The sequence below is a fragment of the Bos mutus genome, chromosome 22 (genome assembly GCF_027580195.1).
Source record: "Bos mutus isolate GX-2022 chromosome 22, NWIPB_WYAK_1.1, whole genome shotgun sequence".
Classification (NCBI taxonomy): Eukaryota; Metazoa; Chordata; class Mammalia; order Artiodactyla; family Bovidae; genus Bos; species Bos mutus.
Genome location: NC_091638.1, coordinates 16,650,466 through 16,657,362, shown reverse-complemented (window position 1 = coordinate 16,657,362; position 6,897 = coordinate 16,650,466).

Here is a 6,897-nt window from a genome sequence, read left to right as displayed (position 1 = left end):
GTTGGAAAAAGTACTAGGTGGGTGTCAGAACGGGCCATCTCAGCAAGGGAGTAATACATCGCATCTGCTACAGGATAACTCGTGGCACTTCCCTACTGGTCCAGTGGCTAAGACTCCGTCCTCCCATTGCAGGAGACCCAAGTTCTATCCCTGGTCAGGGAACCAGATCCCACATGCTGCAACTGATCCTGTGTGCTCAACTAAGACCTGTGGCAGCCAAATAAGTAGGTTTTTTTTTTTTAATGCTGGCCCTACCTTCTCCCCTTCCCTTGGCTTATAGGCAATGGGGACAGCCCATAAATGCTGGCTCCTTCCTCAGCATAATGGTTCCTTGGACTGCATCTAAACAGACTCTAACTTTTGGGAACTGAGTTATAACTTCACATCTCCTCCCTCTGACCTGTTTCCTCTCAACAGCCAAGACCTCTCTGCTTCTTACTCTCAAGCTTCAAGTAGATTTGGTGTAACTCCCAGCAGCGGTGATGGTAAATCCAGACCAGCTCGAGAGGCAGGACTGAGCCTGACTAAGGGCTTTGCTGGCCCCAGTCTGCCCAGTTGAGGGCTCACCACCACCAGGGGACAAAAAAGAACAGTGGCTCAGCAGCTCCTGCCATTGACGTCTATGCGTGAGGGAGTCAACTGGCACTGTACTCCATGTTGAACTGTAAAAGTAAAAATGTTTTCCCAGTCAAGTTAGGGTTGGTCTCTCTCACCCACATCTATCCACAGGAATGGGCTTACCTGGTGGTTCAGTGGTAAAGAACCCGCCTGCCAATGCAGGAGACACAGGAGACTCCGGTTTGATTCCTGGGTCCGGAAGATCCCCTGGAGAAGGAAATGGCAACACACTCCAGTATTCTTGCTTGGGAAATCCCATGGATAGAGGAGCCTGGAAGGCTACAGCCCAGGAGTTGCAAGAGTTGAACATAACTTAGCGACTAAACAACAACATCCACAGAACTATGGCAGGCTTCTGCAACCAGGCAGCCTTTAAATAAAGGGTTACAAATCCCTTTCAATCGCCTCATTTCATCCCAACCGCCTAACCCTGAGTGGAAGAGAGGATTTACGTTCAGAGAAGTTAGGGATTTGTCCTGGGTTGGAGGTAAGTGAGCAGCAGGGCCAGAGTAGCATACTGTCAGGAACTTTGGGAAAATAATCTTGTCCACAGTGGCACGTCTGACTTGTTTCCAGCGGCCCGAGGCGAGAGAAGTCAGCTCGGCAGGACCGGAGTCCCAGGGTCTGGAGGAAGCTGTCTTTGCGCTGGTACGAGCCCTTCCTTCTCCAACCCATTCCCCTCACCCTCCCACCTTGTCTATTCCTTCCGCCGCCCCGCTCCCTTCTCTCTCTGCTCTTCCCCACTCTCATACCTATTCTTTTCCTGCCTGCCCTGGCCCCGTCCCCAGCTCCCAGCACAGCGCCCACTCCCCGGTGGCAGCCTCCTCCTCTCAGTAGCTGACCTCAGGCTGCAGCCTCTTCTCCGCTTTCCTTCCCAACACACCCGCTCCCAGCGCCTGACTATAGCCAGATCCTCCCTTGGCCAAACTGCCAATCCCTCCTTCCCCTCCATCCTCTGCACTCCTGGCTCACCCCGCCCCTTCCCGCTCTTCCCTCTGCAACTGCCCCTCCCCAGTGAGACCCTCACCTCCGGGTATCCCAGGCGCCAGCCAGTCCAACCCAGATCCCGGACCCTCAGGCGCCAGGCTGCAGGCTCTTGCCCCGCAGCTCCAGGAAGCGAGGCCGGGTCACCATCTTTGCGGTTCTCCCGCTCGGTTCCTCCTGCTGGAACCCGGGAGAAAGCGGCCGGCTGTGGGGCCAGGACCCAACTCGGTCCCTACTATAAAATGGATTTCCAATGAACCTGTCTGAAAGGACTAGGTGAAATCATGGGAGAATGAAGCATCTTTAAGAGGGCAAGTCTTTGATCTGACAATAAATGGTAAATATCCAAACAGCAAAGATCACAGTAAAGGGACTGACTGTAAACTGGGGGAAATACTTGCAGCACATATGGCAGATGAGAAGTGTCATTTCTTTACTACAGAATTGGTAGAAATAAATTCTTAGGGCTTTCCTTGTGGCTCAGCTGGTAAAGAATCCGCCTGCAGTGCAGGAGACCTGGGTTTGATCCCCTGGTTGGGAAGATCCCCTGGAGAAGGGAAAGACTACCCACTCCAGTATTCTGGCCTGGAGAATTCCATGGACTGTATAGTCTATGGGGTCACAAAGAGTCAGACTCGACTGAGCGACTTTTGCTTTCACTTTTCACTTTAGAAATAAATTCTTAAGAGGGTCAACAACCCAACAGAAAAAAAAAATGCTTAAAGAACATGTACAGGCAATTCACACACAAAAAGAAATACACATGGCTTTTAAACACAAGACATGATTTTCAGGTTCACTCATGTTACTGCTGCTGCTAAGTCGCTTCAGTCGTGTCCGACTCTGTGCGACCCCATGGACTGCAGCCTACCAGGCTTCTACGTCCGTGGGATTCTCCAGGCAAGAACACTGGAGTGGGGTGCCATTGCCTTCTCCCTCACTTTAACTGAATGCAAACTAAAATATGAGAGCATTTTTCATTTATCAGAGCAGAAAAGACAACAATAGTATCATAGAGGATTCAGGGAAGTGGGCATTTTCACACATACTGGGAACTGCTTTTGCAATTTCTATCTAAATATCAAATGCACATACCCTTTATCAATTTATCCTGCAGACAAAATTGTATGCATACAACTTTGTCTGCAGGATAAACTGATAAAGGACAGTATGCTGGGATATTCATCATGGCATTGTTTGTAAAAGCAAAAGATAGAAAAGAACCTACATGACCACCAGTAGGGCACTTGCTCCATGAATCACAGTACATCCATATAACAGAATATCACACAGCAGTGAAAAAGAATTAGAACTTACAGGCAAACAAACCATCTCCAAGACACACTGAGTTAAGAAAAAAAAAAGTATCCTAAGGTCGTGTGTGTGCGTGTGTGGGGGGGAATATATAAGACTATAAATGCATGTCTGGGAGGATCCCCAAGAAATTGATAACAGTTATCTCTGTGATGCACGTACTGGGGTACTCTGGGCTGGGAGGGACACAACTTCTTTATTGTCTGCTCTTGTACCACCGAACTTCTTACCACAGGCAAGCACTGTTGTTCCAATTAAATAAAGCACTTTTAGATGAGGAGAGGGGTTCTTGGAGGCACACTGAGAAGATAGCTTGGGCGAGGAGATAATGGCCTTTAGCCTTAGTTATCTTAATCCTGACTGTGACTACTGACTATGAAAATGTAGATAATCCAAAAAAGTGGGGGCATATGTATACCCACCTGATTCATTTTGCTGTATAGTAGAAAAACACAACATTGTAAAGCAACCATGCTCCAATAAAAACTTACTTCAAAAAAAAAAATAAATAAAGAGAATGTAGATAATAAGAGAACTTCCCTCCTCAGGTGAAGTCTAAATGAGATTAAAAAAAACATTTGGCATTTAGCAGAGTGCCTAGCACACAGAAAACCCCTCCAACTAACAGCAGTTACAACCTTGCTATTGGCCCAGCACGGGGACCTGGGTAGCCAAGTAGCCCACTAGGACTTAGGTTGCCTCCTCACACCCAGGGTGACACAGGGCAGCCCCAGAGAGGCACACAGAAACCAGGACCTCTCGGGTCTGGGCTAGGCCCCAGTTGTCAGAGATTATGTGTCACAGGGTGTGGAAGCCTGGATTGATCCTCCGTGCCCCGAAGGCCTGCTCATTCCATCTGTCTTCTCCTCTGGCCCCTGCTGCTGCCTGGGTCAGAATCCAGGGTCTCTCCTGGACTCTGACAGAAGTGGTCTGTATGATCTCCAGAGGCCTTTCTCCCCTCACCAGCCCAGCCTCCACTCTCCACAGCTTTAACTGCATGTCACAAACACTGGGGTTATATATATTCTCCAGCTGAATCCCCTCGCCTGGCATTAGGTCCTTGGTAACTGACCACTGTATTTCCCCTGACTCTTATTCTGCTGTTCCCCACTATCCATTCCACACCCCACAAGAACATCTTACCACTCCAAATAAGCCATGATCTTTTTCTTAAATTTCCCTTCTGATCATGTAAGTAATTTAGGCTCACTGTAGAAAATATAGACAATGCAGGAAAATTTAACCACTGTTAATACCTCAGGTATTTATTTCCTTCCAGTCTTTTCTAGGCATGTATTAATATATTTAAGAAAAATGAAGTGTCTATACACACCACTGGATTTTATACTTTGCATGTTTCACTTAATATTATTGCAAATATTTTATCATATCACTAAATATTCCTTAAATTATGATATTTAGTGGTTGCAGAACATTCCACCACATATAATCATTCTACTATTGTTAGTCAGTTGGACTGTTTTCATTTTTTGTAAAATATTAACACTGATAAGTATATAAACCATTGTCAAAAACTAAAATAATTAGTTTTAGTTTTCTAAAAGTGGTACTACTGTATCAAAGGATTATCAACATTCTTTTTTAAATCATTTAGCTTCCAATAAAACAATAATGAGTTAAAATGGTTTAAAATATATGAACAACAATGATGGGACAGGGAAACAAAGTTCTAGAGGATAGAAAATGGATAAAATGGTGGTTTCATCAACAATAAAATTAGATGGAGGGAGTGACAACTTGAAATACTTGTTGAGGGCAATGCAGTGAAAGGAGGCAGCTGTCTACCTGCCAAATTCCAGATGACTTGGGACTTGGAAACCCCTGGTTCAATGAAGGGTAAGGTGGAATAGGGCTAAAAATAAGTGCATCAGGGGTCTTCTCTGGTGGTCCAGTGGCTAAGAATCCAAGCTTCCCCTGCGGGGGGGTTGGGTGGGGGGGGCGGTTCACTCCCTGGTTGGGGAACTAAGATCCATGCATGCAGTGCAGTGCCGCAAAAAAAAAAAAAGAAAATTTAAGAATAAAAAAATAAGAGCATAAACTGAAAACCTGAAGTAACATTTGATCCCCTTGTCTCTCACTCTAGAGAATCACTTACATTATCCAAACCCCAGACAAAAACATGAGATGATTTTTTGCCAAAAGATCTCTGCATCCTGGCATTTAGTCTTCAGGGAAACAACCTCTTCCTACCAACCACTCAAGAGGGAAGCCTTTTACTGAGCCAAGCCTACTACCTGCCTCCACACCACACAAATATATGCATGTTCATATCTGAGTGTATAAGAATCACAACATATTTGAGGAAATCCTCCAGAGAGTCAACAAGATAAACAAAAAGTAAAAAGGACCCAGAGCAGGGGAATGAAGGTGGTGAGGCAATTCAGTGACAGAAGAGACTTTAAGGAAAATCCTTCTAATTAGAATACTCAGATTTAAGAGGCATCTGTAAAATGAGAATAGTATGCTACACAAAAGGAACAAAGTGAGAACAAGAAAAGGCTCTTACAAATTAATTACTGCCAAAATACTCACTAGAAAGGTTGAAAAATAATCAAGGTACTCTCCCAGAAAATGGTATCTAAGACAAGGAAATGAAAGTAATATAGTAAGTAGTTGAGGATCAATCCAGAAGTCACATTTGATTGACAGGAATTGCAAAAACAGTGAAAATAGGAAAAAAAAATATATGGAAAGGGAAAACTGTCACAAATAACATGAGAAAATTTCCTAGAAGTACTTGAGTCGCTAGATTGAAAAATTTAATCTGAGTCCATTAGGGAATGGAGTATATCAAGGATAAACGGGAGACTTTAAGAGCTTGAAAGGGGTGGAGAAAGAGATCACAAAAATGTGAGTTCTATTGATTGTCAAAGAAATAAGAATGCCTACAAGCTCTGGGGGTAAATTTTCAACCTAGAATTTCACAGCCAGTCAAACTACCAAGCAAGTGTGAGGGCAGGAAAAGTTGTTTTACATACGTAGGCACCCAACATACTCTTATGCCTTCCACATACTCTTTTTGGTAAGTGACTTGATGCTCTGCAGTGAAATGAGAGTGTAAATAGAAGGTAGATGTGGAATTTAGGATGCTATGTACCAGTGTAACAACTGGATAGTAGGCATAGAGAATACCAAGGACCGGGCCTTCCCTGGTGGTCCAGTGGTTAAGACTCTGCATTTCCACTGCATTTCCATGGAGGATGGGTTTGATCCCTGGTCAGGGAGCTAAGATCCCATGGGCTACGTAGTGTGGCCAAAAAATTTTTTTTAATTAAAAACAAACAAACATCATGGACAGACTAAAACAGGAGGCTGGAGGACTCTGGAAGGGATATATACAGGAGAAAGGGGGACTCAAAGAACGTCTAATTGGATGGAGAATTTGGAAATAACGGAGGATATGTTAAAAGCAACCAGCACAAGGGGAAAAGAAAGACAACTAGAAACTTCAATAAAAACAAAATGCTGCTCCAAAAAGAAAACAGAATCATAATAAATTACTTACATCTGCAGAAACATGTATACAGTCATAATAACATTCATGCTGTTTATTTCAACTTTCAGAACAAATCAATAAACAAAGCATAAATGACTATGGTTACAGAACAGAATTTAAGAATTGTCAGACTTGACACTTTCAAAGGCAGAGAGGTGGACAAGGGGAGGAGACAGAGCATCCCACATTCTACCAAATTCTACATCCCACATTTTACCAAATGGAGAATTAGAGATACTGTTTATAGTTAATACAATAAAACTAAGTTTGTGATTATAATAAATATTTTTCCTGATTATAAAATTTTTGTTCCTTATAAAAAATACAAAAATTATTTTAAAAAATTTTAATCACCTATAATTCCATTATCCCTAGGACCTGGGTTTGAGCCCAAGCTCTGAAATTTACCATTTGTATGGCTCCAAAAAAGTCACTTAAACATTTGTAACTTTTTTTTTTAATAT